Source organism: Procambarus clarkii, chromosome 52, assembly GCF_040958095.1.
Source record: "Procambarus clarkii isolate CNS0578487 chromosome 52, FALCON_Pclarkii_2.0, whole genome shotgun sequence".
Taxonomy (NCBI): Eukaryota; Metazoa; Arthropoda; class Malacostraca; order Decapoda; family Cambaridae; genus Procambarus; species Procambarus clarkii.
The window spans coordinates 22126843-22144446 of NC_091201.1; the positions used below are offsets into that span (position 1 = coordinate 22126843).

General features: G+C 41.0%; 1 long non-coding RNA gene across 3 annotated transcripts in view; it reads right to left on the minus strand.

Annotated features, from left to right (window-relative positions):
* LOC123763808 (uncharacterized) overlaps positions 1–14150 on the minus strand; it is a 241156-nt gene extending 227006 nt beyond the window's left edge. For 2 of the 3 annotated variants that reach the window (XR_011222709.1, XR_011222707.1), the window contains exons 1-3: positions 14019–14150; positions 7106–7266; positions 6192–6313 (exon numbers count right to left, since the gene is read on the minus strand). This is a non-coding gene — a long non-coding RNA (uncharacterized lncRNA). Of the gene's footprint in view, positions 1–6191; positions 6314–7105; positions 7267–8973; positions 9205–14018 lie in introns of those variants that run through there. The other variant, XR_011222708.1, reaches the window with a different exon arrangement.
* Between the last annotated feature and the right edge of the window lie 3454 nt (positions 14151–17604).

Below are 17604 nucleotides of genomic sequence, written 5' to 3' on the forward strand. Positions count from 1 at the left end.
TGATATGGCATTAGATGCTATGGAAGCCGAAACGCTGATGTAATTTACACAGATTTCGCAAAAGCTTTTGATAAATGTGACCATGGTGTTTTTGCACAAAATACGTTCAAAAGGAATTACCGGCAAAATAGGCAGATGGATCTATTTCCTGACTAACAGAACCCAGTGTGTAATAGTCAACAAAATAAAATCCAGCCCATCAACCGTGAAGAGCTCAGTCCCCCAAGGTACTGTGCTTGCTCCAGTACTTTCTCATCCTAATTTCGGACATAGACAAGAACAACCTATAGCACTGTATCATCCTTTGCAGATGACACTAGGATCTTCATGAGAGTAGGCAACAGAGGACACAGCAAACCTCCAATCAGATGTAGATTAGGTCTTTCTATGGGCTACAGAAAATATGGTGTTTAACGAAGTTAAAACTCATGCGCTATGGAAAAAATTTAAATATAAAAACGGAAACCACGTACAAAACTCAGGCAAATCATAACATAGAACGAAAAGGCAATGTAAAGGATCTGGGTGTACTCATGTCGGAGGACCTTACCTTTAAAGAACACAAAGTAGCCGTCACAACTGCAAGAAAAATGACAGGTTGGATAAGAACTTTTCACACTAAAGATGCTATACCGATGATGATACTTTTCAAAACGCTTGTGCTCTCTAGAGTGGAGTACTGCTGCACAATGACATCCCCTTTCAAAGCTGGAGAAATTGCTGACCTGGAGAGCGTGCAGAGATCCTTTACTGCTGGAATCCACTCTGAAAAACATCTAAACTATTGGGACCAACTAAAGAGCCTAAATCTGTACTCCCTTGAGCGCTGGCGGGAGAGATGCATAATTTACACGTGGAAAATACTAGAGGGGCTGGTCCCAAACCTGCACACAGATATAACATCACATGAGACCAGAAGACATGGCAGGATGTGCAGAATACCCCCGTTAAAAAGCCAACCTGTTCTCTCAAATTTAATAAGTCAATATTTACTTAGTTGCGTGCATAGGTGACATACTAAACATAATAGTTTCCCTTGAAAAGCTTCAGAGAAAACACCGACCTTACCTAACCTACTTAGTATGTTAAAATAAGCATCTTATAGCTTCGTAATTACAATTGTTACTTAACCTATTATAGGTATAGGTTAGGTAATAATTGTAATTACGAAGCAATAAGATGCTTATCTTAACATACTAAGTAGGTTAGGTAAGGTCGGTGTTTTCTATGAAGCTTTTCAAGGGAAACTTATGTTAAGTATGTCACCTATGCACATATTTAATAAGTCAATATTGAATTATTAAATTTGCGAGAACGGGTTGCAAAAGCAGAGGTGCAACATGTACTCAGACAGAACTATCAACATCAGAGGCCCGAGACTCTTCAACACGCTTCTGCTGCACATAAGGGGCATAACTGGCAATCCCCTCAGTGTTTAAGAGAACTGGATAAGCACCTCCAAAGAATACCCGATCAACCAGGCTGTGACTCATACGTCAGGCTGCGAGCAGCCACATCCAACAGCTTGGTTGATCAGTCCAGCAACCAGGAGGCCTGGTCGACGACCGGGCTGCAGGGACGCTAAGCCCCGCAAGTACCTCTATTATGTATTAATGCATGTATGTATTTTATTAATTTATGTATGTATTATTAGTAAATGTATTATTATGTACCTCAAGGTAACCTCAAGGTGAACAAATCCACAAGGGCCGTGATGAGGATTCGAACCTGCGTCCGGGAGCATCCCAGACACTGCCTTAATCGACTGAGCTACGACAGGGTAAATGGGTTGAAACCGAAGTTCTACTGAACTTAATGGATCCCGTAGCCTCTCCGAGGCACAACCCCCCCCCCCCCTGCACCCGAGTTATGTCAATAGGCCGTTCTCCCTCTTCGCCCTTACATCTCACACAGATCACACTAACGTGATGCATCAAATGAATTTTACCCTGTCGTAGCTCAGTCGACTAAGGCAGTGTCTGGGAAGCTCCCGGATGCAGGTTCGAACCCTCGTCACGGCCCTTGTGGATTTGTTCATTTGATGCATCACGTTAGTGTGATCTGTGAACCTCGAGGTGATTTTCCAATGCCTCGTACCGCAGAAGCCGTAAGACAGTTCACAGGTCTTTTAGGATTTTATCGTTCATTTATTGCTAGATTCTCTATTATAGCCGCTCCACTTTACAACTTGCAAAGAAAAGATGAACCCTTTGTTTGGGGAGAGGCCCAGGATCAGTCATTCAAAAAAACTCAACGCAACCTTTATTTCGTCACCTGTCCTTAGGTACCCAGATTTTTCGAAACCTTTTACGTTGGTTACAGATGCTAGTGACCTAGGTCTAGGTGCTGCATTACTTCAAACAGAAGGTCACAGATCACGCAACGGCTTATGCAAGCTGTACATTATCTAAAGAGAAAAATTATAGCGCAACAGAATGAGAAGCCTTGGCAGTTGTCTGGGCACGTAAACATTTCAGGGATACAATTTATAATTACCCAGTTCATGTTCTTACAGATCACCGACCATTAATCACCGACCTTGTTCAAAAATATGAATCCAATTGGAAAGTTTGCTAGACATTTGCTCAATTCAAGAATTCAATCCCACATTCGGTTATATTCCAGGAAAGCAAAATAATGTAGCCGATGCGTTTTCTCAACACGTAGCTGCAATTCAGTTAAACTACCCAGCATTAGATGCTACAGTAGTCGAGACGGAACAAAGACAAGACCCCATATGGGCACCAGTCATTAAATTTTTGACTAAGCAAGACACTCACCCAATTCATAAACTGCCATTACCATTGAAAGAATTAGTGATGTTAGACAATTTACTGTGTAGAGTAGTAAAGCTAGGGACAGCCGAGGAAATGTCATTTAGTTGTTCCAGCTGTCTTGGTACCAACTTAAAATTATCCATCGGTACCGCTACTCAAATCTTTGAATGTTAGATATTAAGTCACTGCACATTCTCTCATGTGTATTATACATATATAAAACGCTGAACTGTAATGCCAATCCTGACCTCGGAAGCTTCATTGAAGGTTGTAACAGAACCCATGAGCACCACACCAGAAATAGTTTTGATATTCCAAGAGTACGACTTAATCAAACTAGAAATGCTCTACAAATCAAGGGACCCAGAATGTGGAATGACCTTCCCAACCATGTTAAAGACTGTACCTCTCTCAACCAGTTTAAGAAAAAACGAAGCGCTACCTAATAAATTCCCTGTAACCTACCTTACCCCTTTATTGTCAACCCGTGTCTTTTTAAACAACGCTGTTTGTTGACCTAATTGTATTTGTGCTGCTTTTTCAGCCATGTTCCCCTCCTTTTTATCTTTTTATTTGTTCTCAACACATTTTATACTTTATACTCTATTAGTATTAAGCTTTAGTCATTAATGTTTTTCATGCCCGAAACACTTTGCGTAATAGTGGCTTTCAGCATTGTATGTACTAGCTCTATCTATAAATCGATCAATCTTTATAAAATCTCTTGTATGTATGTACCTTACCTAAATAAACATTTAGTTATTTTAATTTTGCGGAAACAGAGAAAGGGAATAAACATTTGCTTGTAATGGTTGATAATTTTTCACGGTATTGTGAACTGGTTCCTATCCCGAACAAAACAAACTATAGCCAGTGCATTCCATGACCAAATAATTTGTAGATATAGTATGCCTAAACTAATCCTTTCAGATAATGGTCCAGAATTCAGTAATAGTCTTTTAACTAGCTTGTATGATTTATATAACATTAAAAAATGTAGCATCATGCCTTACCATCCAGCAAGTAACGGATTAGCCGAACGTACTAACAGGAAAGTGTTAGATGCCTTGAGAGTCACGTTTAATTTTGATAACAATTGGGATTTTATACCCTTAATTCAGTGTGCTATAAATTCTTCAATTAATGTTTCTACAGGTGACACACCTCACTATTCTTTATGGTACAGATAAGATCCTCCCTAATGAATTTATTAACGTACCTCCTACTCCCTTATATAACGTAGATGATTTTGTTCAAGTGAAGCCTAGACAAATGCAACTAGTATTCAAGAAAATACGAGAACAACTGTCCAAAGCAACAGCCGAGTTCACCCTAGCAAGGAATGCACGAGCTAACCCCAGTAAAATAACTATCGGATCTGTAGTAATGATACTTAACCAACACAGGTCTGGCCCTATGTACAAGGTAACTAAGAAATTTTTGGGTCCATATAAGGTAACCGAGCTTATCAAAGGTAACAAGTACAGACTTTAGAACTTGGTAACAGAAGAGTATATAGATGAAGATTTAGACCACATGAAGTTAGCTAAAATGACTTGACTGATGAGGAAGACGACAATGAACTTACCCAGACAGATTCTCTTATTGGGACTCCACCACCTTTGGTTGACAGACCACTATGTTCAGCAACCCCATACTAGCACTTATAATCTTAGATCTAGACCTCTCGTTTCAACCGTGCACTCACCACATGTCCATTGGCTAGATGTTAACGAAGTTCTCAAGATGATAGTTTGTCACAAGCAGTTTCATCTGTTCCCGACCTTCAGTCAGAGGCAGAGTTGTAGAGTGCTCTGGACGAGCTACGTGTAGATATCTGCAGAATTTATAATTTAGTGCACTCTGCAGTTATTCTGTTTTGCAAAATTCATTGCAGTATTTCCACCACGTCTTATTATTACCATTATATATATAGTATAATGAAGTTTCTCAACTTTATTTTGTGTTATAAATTAGATGCCATTGTTAAGTATACTGCCATTTGTATTTTTACATTGATTGTCATAAAGAGTTCATTAATGTTCTAGCAACCACACTGAGGCCAGTGAATCCTGACTGCTATCACGCAGATGTTAGTCTTCTTGATCCAGATCTTTTATATAGCTTGTAAATATATTGCACATTAAATATATTGTACATTGGTCTTGTAAATATATTGTACATTAACGAAAAAAGAAAAAAATCCTCATTATCTACTCTTAAAATTCATTTGTGGTTGTTAGGTCAGAACTTTGTTCCATTAATGTAACAATTTTTTAATTTTGTATTGTTTCAAGCACATGCCATTAACACATGTTAATCATTTTGTTTAGGCAATACCTTGAGTTGTATTGTTCATATCTGACAAGTAGACACGTTCTCAATACTCTGGTTTACTTAAAGCATTGTTACTATGATTTTCACCTATTATGTTCAATTTTTTTTTGGTGCATATGCCAAGGTGTTAGTATTATGCACACCTGATCTTTTAATGTTTATTATGCAAATTTCACATGAAAGCCATTATTGCATGCCACCGAGGTCCTTCAGTATCATTGTTACTATATAGGTAGCCAGAGCTTGTCGACAAGGGACGTCGACTTAGCGGTGTTACTCAAATTGTATGTCGGTTGAGATAACCAATCACAGGCGAGTAGGCCTCTGACGTCATGCCAGACAGAGGAGCACCAGCCGTGCTTGCAGCAGTACTCGGTATTCTCACAGACTCAGTAGGTTGGACCTCGGCTGGCCAGTTATACACCTTGTTGTCTTAATAAAACTACAGAAGTGCCTACTGTGTATAACATTCAACCCAACAAGGCAACGAATACATGCCACTACTGCACATCAAAGTGGGCCTTATGAAACATTTTTCCACACCTATCTAGAAAGAACAGTGTTCATGACTTCTTCCCTAAGCTATCCGAGTCAAAGGGCGAAAGTCAGCATGTTTGTTGGCACACACATGACTGAGTGCAAGGGATTTGCACACCAGGATTTGTACCCAATTTTTCTAACGGCGTTACCCCCTTTGCTCGCAGTTCTGGGGCCCCGGCCAGCCCATGCGAGTTCCAACATCTATTCTTACACCCTGCTCACCGTTTGAACACCGGAATCAATGTTTTTGGAAAAAATCAATACCCTTTATCATTTATCCCCACTACCTTTAAGAATAAAGTGGCACACCCAATTCGTCTCATGCCAAATCCTCATTTGGCAGAAATACAAAATGCCGAAATTTCATGTACAGTAGTTTCTTCAACTAAAAATTATTGCATCCAGTCCAGATATTAAATCTAACTAGTCTACACTAACGTGTTTAGAACTAGAATTCCTGAATTACTAGATTTTTTGGCATCTGTATATTTATTGCCGTTGTTATGCCATGAAATAAATTTCAAGTACAGTACTTACAGTATTTACAGTATTTTCCTCGTTGCTTACAGTTCCGGTTGTGGGGCCCAGACCAGCTCGTGGGAGCTTCAACATCTATTCTTGCACCGTGCTTGAGGAGGACTTCCACACAATCCTCTTACCTGCCGAAAATATTAAACGCCAAATTATGCACAAATTAAGAGCAAGAAGTATCACTAAGCAGGACAGGCATCTATTCAGCATTAGTGGGTCACCCCAGACATGCTATTGTCATTTCCTAGTGTAGGAGAGGCACTCGTTATGACTACAAGCAAAACATTTTACTACGGGAAAATGCCATTTTTATGTATAATTTTTGCGTTAACATGGTTCTGCAATTTTGAAGATAAATAAAAATATCAAGCCCATTAAAAATCTAGCCACAGGTTTTGCTAGCAAATTTTTGGTTTGTGGAGAGGGGGGGGGGGAACCCATCCTCTGCCCAACAATAAATTACAGGTCACTTGTGCATTTAGTACAACTAGCACTCACTAATTCCAATGTATTATTAGTCTGCAGGAAACTGCCTAAATTATGAGCAAGTTCAATTTTTATACTATTAGTAACAAGACTGACTGGTAAATAAACCAAACATGGCAATCTATGAAAATAACCATTTCTTCCAGCAATTTATTGACAAATTGTCATTTCACTGGACCTGCATATTGACCGAGAGGTAGATTTTCTATATTACTGCTCCACTTATCCTCTTTGCCACAATCAATTTAAACATTATTGTCATGTTAATTTCAAGCCAAGTGAACGTACACCAGGATTACACAAGTATTACGGGGTAAGGGGGGTGGGGGTGTGGGAATGCACCCAAGTTAACACCCACCATCAACATATCTTTGCCCACTTTCTAATTACCAAAGCATTTCAGCATTGTGCCACAGCAGACACGCCACCCTCACCCTCTAAGGCAAGCGATGTGTAGCGCCAAGACGAACAAGCCCCTGTTGACGTCAACGTTACGGGTGAGGCACCATCGCACCATCTCTACATTGTTGATGCTCGCCACCTTCTGCAGCAGGTTGTAGCCCTCTACATTCTGCACCTACAGTAGGTTCTCATTCTGTAAAGAAGAAGAATCAGGAATTAAACTACAATTCACGTGTTCAAATACATTACTTTGGATCATTGGCAAGGTAATTTTTGTGGTAGCAGGGATTTGTTAGGCTGGAGCAGTAGGAAATGCTAACCTCATAAAGAAAAAGAATCTGCAATTAAACTAAATCTTACGGTTACTACCAGCCTGGTAAACAACTGGCATGGTGTAGGCACCAGCATTTTCAGACGCTAAATCAAACTGCCCACTAGTAACCCAGCAATGATGTTTTAGTCCCTTCTGGACCCTGCGCTCTGTACACGCTTTATGGGGTTCAGGGAGTTGTTATACACCAAGCCAGGCCAGGCACTATTTGAGAGAGCTCGGTCCAACAGGTTGTTACTCTGAGCTGCCCGCAGGCCCACAGCCACCACAGCCCAGTTGGTCTGTCAAGTCTTGACAACGCAAGAGCAGGAGTTTTAAGAGAAGGCAAGTGGGGGGGACTAAAGGAGCCTTTGCCGTCTCCAGCTGGTAGGGAATCTATAAGCAGGAACGACAACACTTTTGCAGTCTATAAATTTTTAGAATGACGTGTGTACAAACCCAGAGAGCATTACAGACTTCAAGGATAGTAATGGCTGTGTTAAAAGTTATCAAGAGGGACTTTTTAAGGCTCAAGTCTTAATTCAGTGCAATGAATAGGTACAGTGCAGGACCATTCTAAATTGGGAATTATGGCGTACTTAATAGTAATACAAATTCAGAGAACCAATGCATTAAAAATAAAACTGAAACAAATGCCATCTTGACTTGCCCTAATTATAGAAAAGTTTAAAGCCATTTGAAAACGAATTCTTTGAGATCTAATATAAATTTTATAGTTTAAACTTCGACTTCAATGGTAGACAGGCCGAGAAGTGGCAGCCAGGGGAAAGGGGAATAAACAAGTTTATATTTTTTAACCCTTTATGGTAACAATGTACTTTCAAAAAGCACTTTATAAAATAACTTCAAGTTAAAAAATGCAGCTTACTTTAACCAATTACGCCATGGAAACAATGGACACATTAAACAAACAAGCATTTAACTTTTGCTAAATTTATTTTGCAGTTTAGTCCCTAAAGCATAAAATTTTTGGACAGTTTACAGTATAGAAAAATTACAATTTTGAAATCGTGAAATAAATCTTAAAAGTCTACCTCTCAAGGCACTGAACATTCAAGATTTATCAGTAATGCTCTAAACCACTTCAATTTTATTCCCAAATATCATTAAGTATTCCAATACTGTACATAATTTTCCAATTAAATCTGATTAATGTTTTCGAAAAGACAAGACTACTGAAAACTAGTGTTGCTGCTAATTTAAGCGGCATTGAAGGTCAATCAAGTTTTCTTTCTATTAAAGCTTAAAGTTTAGCAGAAAAAATTTTTTACTTTTTTTCTATTAAACTTAATGGTACCGTATATAAAAACTACCAACTTCCTCCCTAATGGGTTAATATATGTTAAATCTTAAAATGCTATAATACGCAAGTACTATTTAAATCTAACTCAAATTTGAATACTGTATGTACCAAGCTAGCCCACATACGTATGCCAATTTGCAAACAGATTGCGAATACCTACAACTCAGATTTTAAGGGCAAGGATTCTCTTATTAAACTAATTTTCTCACCAATGCTGAAGAACAGATTTAATTAGAGGAATCAACGAAAGGGGGGGGGGGGATCACCTTTGGAATAGCCGAGAGGAGCCCTTCAAGTCGCTGGACAGTGACGGGTTGGCTTGCAATGCAAAAGACTATGCGGACGTTCTTGGTGGTCTCCTACACCAAGCGGTGGTTACCGGATGCCAGGAGTGCACTGCCTGACTGGAAGAATGGGGACAGTACACCCCCCCCCCCCATCATGCCAGCTCCACCTCTACGCGCACACTTGCTTGCAAGTACAATCTGCATCACCAGCCTTCCCTAAAAATAGTCACCAAGCCTGTATACATTACCTATATTACTGAAATTTGTGCAGCGTCACCAGGTTCTGTACAAATGCACACACATTACCTGTAATTACAGGTCATTCTTAATTTATGAACACTTTACTAGACAACACTATACTTAATAATGCAACGTGACAGATGTAAGATGGGATGGGAAGGAGAGGCATCAGGTAGTCCAAGACCTTTGAACGTGACAGCAGTATTTAGCAGTTTATTAATTAGTTCAGTCAATGATAAAACCACACAACAGTAGATGGAACCATGATAATGGTCCGGGATGGACAACTAGTAGTCTATGATTGTCCTTTGGCCTATTCATACCATCACTAGCACGGGTCCTTGTAGGGATTTCAATTTTTTTTTATATAAATTATCCTTTGGTGTTCAGTTTAAGGCCTATCAACTTCGAGGGCTATTAATGCCACCACAAAAATTTATTGACCAACCAGCAAATAAAGCTATACTGTACATACAAGTTGGGCACATCAAGCAGTTTAAATATTCAAGCAATTTACCTGCAGGAACAGTTTAAATGGACAGCATAAATGCATATTTTGTAATGGGTATAGAAATGTGCAACTACTGGAATGTCCTTCAAAACTAGTTCACATACGGGTTGCAAATATAAAGTTTGATATTGTACTGTATTATTATTGGCAATGCTTTCTAAACAATACAGCTTAGTAATGCCAACTAATACCATGTAGAGCTAAAAAAAAAAAAAACTACCAGAGTGGCGAGGACCACACGTGCACCTGTGGCTGTAAAGGGGAATTCTGTACCGCATACCCCATAAAAGGGTCAAGGTGCTTTCCCAGCCTACTGACCCCATGCAATACACCTGTACATCGATGTCACTGCCTATCTGCTGTTGGGTCACTTTACCTGTCAAAATGGATCTTTCAAACTTTGCAACAATGCAGGAAGTGTAGTAATTTCCAACTAAAAAAGCTAGAGAAACAAAGCGAACTAATAGGCACTTTATGGAGTACCAAAAACCTCATTAATATTAGAGCCCCCTGCAACACAGAAGACAATAACTATCATCGTCACAGTCACAATGATACACGACGCACATCTTTGGTACAATTAGCAAATTGTAAAGTTAAACAATTTGTTTACAGCTCTGATCAGACAAGTCTAGCAAACAATCTTAGAAGGAAGAGGTCACTTCATTCTACCACGGCTCCGTCACAATGGCGTGCAGAAGGGAACTTTGTAATCTTCCTCGCTGGTGGAGACTGTAATTAAATTCTCTTACTGTGTGAGGAAACGGGAGGGGGGGGGAGCAGGAAGGACTGAGGTAGAGAAGTTTCCAGACAGGTAGAGGGATAGTCCAAACAGGAAGGAGGGGATAGAAGGATAGTCCGAACAAGGAGGTTGGAGAGATAAAGTGGGAGATGTTAGGCTGTGTGGGTGTCCTGGAACCTACATGCAAATAGTACAAGATCGTCAACGTGTCTGTACTTATTGTTTTAGAGACATTACGACATCCAAGACTTCAACAACAAGGTTCAAAGTTCAACATCAATGTTAAACATATGCATAGCAGGTTTGCATTTTGTCAACCATTTTCCAACTTAGGCGAAGGAAAGGGGGGGGGGAGGGGGTGATTCTGTTCAACACTATTTTGGCATCCCGAGACGAGAAACTGGGCCAACTTCAGTACTCCTCCCGAGAGATGCATTATGGGTAATGAAGGTTGTGTCTTATCTTGAGATGATTTCGGGGCTTAGCGTCCCCGTGGCCCGGTCCTCTACCAGATCTCTTGTTACACCCCCCCCCCCCCCTCCCAGGAAACAGCCCGTAGCAGCTGTAACTCTCAGGTACGTATTTACTACTAGGTAACAGGGGCAAAGTGGAAAAACTTTTTGCCCGTTTGTCTCCACCTCCACCAGGGATCGAACCCTTTACCTCAGGACTACGAATCCGAAGTGCAGTACTCTCAGCTGTCAGGCGCCCCACAGCTGTCAACCACAACCCACAATTTAAAAAAACACCAAATAACCAACGCTTTTTACATTTCACTGCATTTCTATAGTCTATTTGTAGATTTGTCGAATGCACTGATGCTATAGGCTGCCGATGTGCAGAAGTTCGGCAACCAATGAAAAAGTCGGGACACACTTGCATCAGCTACACGATATTGTTATATTGTTCAAAACTTCCTATTGTCTTCAACTGTTCCAAAATTAGCCAACGGACTACATGGACAATTGGGAAACCATTTCCTTGCTTCGCCATGCATTACTTTACGTTAACATGCTCAGACATCTAGACAATGGCCGTGTTATAAGGACATTTGACAAACCTAACCCTAAATATTACCACTTCAAATTACAGCAAAAAATCAGTACAAGTTTGCAAGAATTAGGAGGACTTTTTCAAGCACTGCAGTTACCCATTACAGCAATGTGGCTTTTTTTTATTATTATTAGACAACACACGCATGCATTCCTGACGCTAACAAGTGGCCACAAGACTGGTAAACTAACATTGATCACCGATGACTATGCAGTTTTGAATCGTTTACCTGAGGGCCACTAATACAGTACTAGTGGCCTCTAGAACAGTAAGCCAGCAGCGCGAGACAAAAGGTCCCCCCTTTCATTTGACCCTGACCATGGGTACCTAGTATAGAACCTGTATTTTGCCAACGTGCAAAATGCCGTTATGGAAAGTGCGTAAATCAATAGTACTAAGTTTTTACCCTCCCCCTTTCACATTGACAAAGACGTAACCAAAACATTTTGCCGAAACCCTTCAACTACAATGCTTTCACAATATCTGCAGGTCCTGGTAACCTGCGTCCAGTAGTGGGAGGCACAACATTCTTATTCCAGACAACTTTAAGGATGTTGTCCTTAATTGTTATTGGAGTGAAAGCAAGACGTGTCCTAGGTGCAGAAGGGCGCAAATGCTAGGCCTAGTCCACAAGGCCTGTGTAGGTAGTGCGCTAGCAGGAAATTGTTCTTGTTTATCGAGGTGTAGCCTTCCTCGATAAGTATAAAATGGCCAATATGTGGCCAGCTAGTAGTTACATATTACTGTATATGATCACGTTACTTTATCATGAGATAGCGATGGAAAAACCTACAAGAGCCGTGATGAGGATTCGAACCCATGGGTTGGCCCATTTCTCAATACTGTACATTGTAGGCCTACACAATTATGATTGGGCAAGTGATTAATACTAATGTAAATCTAACAAGCACTAAAACGACAAACATTCAAGATGAACCACTAGTTATTTTACCAGACGTATCTATTGTGTTCTATACACCGACCCCAATTCCGAGGACTGACACCAAGATCTTTTTAGGAAAAAAAAAATCCGCAAGCATCTTATGAAAACTAAGTGCCCTGCCTTAAAGTCCAACCATAAAATAAAAATTAATTTCAAATAGTACAAGTAATGGGTGGGGGGGGGGGGGGGTTACCTAGGTTAATTTTTTAAGCATGTTTACAAGCTTTGGCAAACTATAAAAATATCCAAGCCTTAAATCCACATGAAGAGGAACCTAAAAGCAAATGGGGGGGGGGGCCCATCGAGCGTCCTGACCTTATCGAGGACGCTCGTGTTAGTGGCCCTTGGATAAATAGTGCTCAAGTATTTAATATAAAAGAAAGTTAATGGTCAACTTAGAAAAATGACATTTTAGACAAAGCTCAAAACTGTAGAATTGGCAATTAAACATACAATCTATAATGTCATACTGGAGGCAGCTGCATTGGTCCAAGACCTGCACAATGCTCACTATCAATCATATAGTGGCTTAATTTGTTTTGAAACCTCCTAAGTGTGCCTACACTGGGGCCAAAGCCCAAGAGGAATGAAGTACAACGTTAAAAAGTATACATCAGTCTAACGCGATTGTTACCCCTTTAATAATACTCTCAGCATGTGTTGTAATCATGCGTACTCTTCCCAAGGGCCACAATCTCCAGTGGCCTCCAAGACAAAGTGAAGTCTAGCATTTGGAAGGATAAATTTATTTAGAACGTTTCCTTTCACTTTTGTTCATCTAGCAATAAAATACTACTGTACTTTGGGTTGGGCAACTTGTGGGTTGGATCCTAGAAAGAAGTACCGTAGTAGGCTGCGGGGCCAGAGACAGTGGTGATTTATAAGCCATAGTTCACACTTCCAGTCCTCAATAATGAAAAATTATGAAATTGTGTAGGAAAAACAAAAGGAAGGAGTATCACAGTAGTGTGTCTGGAGGGATATCAACCCGGATAGCAAGAAAATTACTAGAAATTTGTAATTACAAGCGGGAGCTCCAAAACTACTCAGTGTATAACAACCAATTATAAAAGTTCAATGTTAGAAACTTTACATATAGCAAGAATATTTCACAAAGTGCATTGGTAACAGTACTACAAACAATTATCGTGCAACAGTTGCCCTCAAACGACCTGTTGAGCCAAGATCAGGTCGTGACGACGCCTGTCAGTACAAATATTAACAAGACAACGACATGCATCAAGACAACCAACACACCAACTTAACATAACGTAGCCGCAGTAACATAATACTCGAGGCTTCCGAGGACGTGGCATAATGTATGAACTGACAAGAACCTACACTACTAAACACATCCACAACAGTCCTCAAATAAAGTTAAGTCTACCTACTATGTCAACCTATTAAATCAGGACAAATAGGAGAACCTTTGACAAGCCACTGGCTTCCTATCCTCATTGGAGGCCACTAGAATGCTAGTGCCCCTCAGGTAAATTCAGGCAAGGAGCACCAGTATATAGAGACAGTCTACGCACCCGCACAAGGTCATCACGTCTTCTCCGTCTACGGTGGTCTGGAGGCCCTCGAGGAAGGAAGGGGAGGAGTGGGGTTGAGAGTGTTTTATGGTGGGCGCTGGTGCTGCCCTCTCTCGCCTCCTTCACCAACACTCCCGGCGGGAAATGTGTAACCCCCCCCCCCCCCTGCGGCGGGGGAATATACCCATCGCGTCGGGGGAATATTTACTCCCTGGGGACGGGAGGTCATATGTATATGGCTATGTAACTCACATTCCTATATCTATTTAAGATTTTCTACCTTATTCTTTCCTTTAAGGGAGAAACGTATATTCTAAAACTCTTTATGGCGAATATATCTTTACTAAATGCTTCATTTTCATATCTGCGCATTTTGCAGATTTCCCTTCATCGACAATATTCTTAATTTCACCTCTGTTCGGCATTTATTCTTTTCTCCACAACTTCCAACATTCAATAACTGGCTTAATACACTATTCTTCAACATCACACGACTGATACATTACTAGTTATATATGTATAGTTAGGCAATGGTGGCAACCTTAGCAGCTACATTTCCCATGAGTTGGGGGAAAACTGGAAGTAATTCACCACCACCACTGCCAACTACACAAACTAGCTCATTACACTCATATACCTATAGTTCCCTCGTTAAGGGTTCGGGTATAATGGCCGGCCGCTCCTGTCATACACTTCGCTTGCACTTGTCACCTCGGGGACACATAACAGGACAATATTAATCTACACAAATATGAAAATATTGGCTCTGACGAGTCATTAAACACAGAGAAAACGGTTCATCTAGAATATCTAGATGGATGCTGAATTATTCCCTGTTTAACCTGTTTTCAACGGGATAAGCTACATGTAATTGTAACAAATTATTATTCATTATAATCATTCATTCATTCCATATAATTCATTGCATCACTGGGACATGGATGGAAACTGGAAACTCAGATGAGTCACAGAGATGTTAGGAAGTTTTTTTTAGCGTGAGAGTAGTGGAAAAATGGAATGCACTTGGGGAACAGGTTGTGGAAGCAAACTCTATTCATACTTTTAAAATTAGGTATGATAGGGAAACGGGACAGGAGTCATTGCTGTAAACAACCGATAGCTGGAAAGGCGGGATCCAAGAGTCAATGCTCGATCCTGCAAGCACAAATAGGTAAGTACACACACACACACACCCTGAATGAGTCAGAAATAAGGGAAGTCAAAGTTGAAGCCCCCATACGAATGAGTGACCACAGTGTACTGACCTTTGAGTACTTGGTGGAGGTAGGGATAACCTATCCAAGGATGGGATCGGAGGGAAAAAGACTGAATTACCGAAGAGGAAAATATGACGAGATGAGGAACTTCCTCAGGGGAATACCATGGGAAACAGAACTTAGAGACAAAAATGTGCAGGACATGATGGATTTTATCACCTAGAAGTGCCAGGAAGCTGCAGACAGGTTTATCCCCGTCTAAAAGGAGAAAAACGAAAAATAACAGAAAAACCCATGGTTCAACCAGGAATGCAAGTTAGCGAAACAACTGATTAAAAGAACATGGAGAAACTACAGAAATAACAGAACACCAGAGAGCAGGGAGAGATACCAGAGGGCCAGAAATGAGTACCTCAGAGTGAGGAGGGAAGCAGAGAGACAGTTTAAAAATGTCATCGCGAGTAAAGCCAAGACCCAACCAAAGCTGCTTCACAGCCACATCAGGAGGAAAACAGCAGTGAAGGAACAAGTGATGAAGCTGCGAAAAGGGGAAAATAGATACACAGAGAATGAAAAGGAAGTGTGTGAAGAACTCAACAAGAGATTCCAGGAGGTCTTCACAATAGAACAAGGAGAAGCCCCTGCACTAAGTGAGGAGGCGGCAAACCAAGCAACCTTGGAGGAATTTGACCTCACCAGTGATGAGGTCAAAAGGTGTCTGCTGGAGCTGGATGTGACAAAGGCTGTTGGACCTGACAGAATCTCACCATGGATACTAAAGGAAGGTGCAGAAGCACTAAGTGTGCCACTCTCTATGGTGTATAACAGGTCACTGGAAACAGGAGACTTACCAGAAAGTTGGAAGACAGCTAATGTGGTCCCAATATACAAGAAGGGTGACAGGTAAGAGGCACTGAACTACAGGCCAGTTTCCTTAACTTGTATACCATGCAAGATGATGGAGAAGATCGTGAGGAAAAGGCTCGTAGAGCATCTGGAGGGAAATAACTTTGTAACGCACCACCAGCATGGGTTCAGGGATGGTAAATCGTGCCTCACAGGTTTAATAGAATTTTATGACCAGGCAACAAAAATTAGGCAGGGAAGAGAAGGGTGAGCCGACTGCATTTTCCTGGACTGCTAAAAAGCCTTTGACACAGTACCCCATAGAAGGCTGTTAAAAAAGTTGGAGCATCAGGCAGGAGTAAAAGGTAAGGTGCTCCAGTGGATAAGGGAGTACTTAAGCAACAGGAAACAGCGAGTAACGGTGAGGGGGGGAGACATCAGAGTGGCGAGATGTCACCAGCGGAGTCCCACAGGGCTTAGTACTTGGACCCATCCTGTTTCTAATATATGAAATGATCTTTCGGAGGGTATAGACTCATTCCTCTCAATGTTTGCTGATGATGCAAAAATTATGAGAAGAATCAAAACGGATGAAGATAGACAGAGACTACATGATGACCTGGATAAACTGGAGGAATGGTCTAGAAAATGGCTGCTAAAGTTCAACTCAGGAAAGTGTAAGGTGATGAAATTAGGAGAAGGGAGCAGGAGGTTGAACACAAGGTATCATCTGGGAGGTGACATCCTGCAAGAGTCAATTAGAGAGAAAGATTTGGGGGTTGATATCACACCGAACCTGTCCCCAGAGGCCCACATCAAAAGAATATCATCAGCGGCATATGCTAGACTGGCCAACATAAGAACTGCCTTTAGAAACTTGTGTAAGGAATCTTTCAGAACCCTGTATACCACTTATGTAAGACCAATCCTGGAGTATGTAGCTCTAGCCTGGAGTCCATACCTAGTTAAACACAAGACAAAGCTAGAGAAGATTCAGCGGCATGCCACCAGGCTCGTCCCGGAACTGATAGGAATGAGCTACGAGAAAAGGCTAAAGGAGCTGAACCTCACATCCCTCGAAAACAGAAGAGTAAGGGGAGACATGATAACCACCTACAAAATTCTCAGGGGAATTGATAGGGTGGACAAAGACAAACTCTTCAGCACGGGTGGAACACGAACAAGGGTACAGAGGTGGAAACTTAGTACCCAGATGAGCCACAGAGACGTTAGAAAGATTTTTTTCAGTGTCAGAGTAGTTAATAAATGGAATGCTTTAGGCAGTGATGTGGTGGAGGCTGACTCCATACACAATTTCAAATGTAGATATGATAGAGCCCAGTATTCTCAGGAATCTGTACACCAGTTGATTGACAGTTGAGAGGCGGGACCAAAGAGCCGGAGCTCAACCCCTCGCAAGCACAATTAGGTAAGTAAAATTAGGTAAGTACACACACACACACACACGGTTGTTTCTCGAGGGTGAGGGAGGTGGTCACGTTGCGCCGCGCTTGTCAATAAGG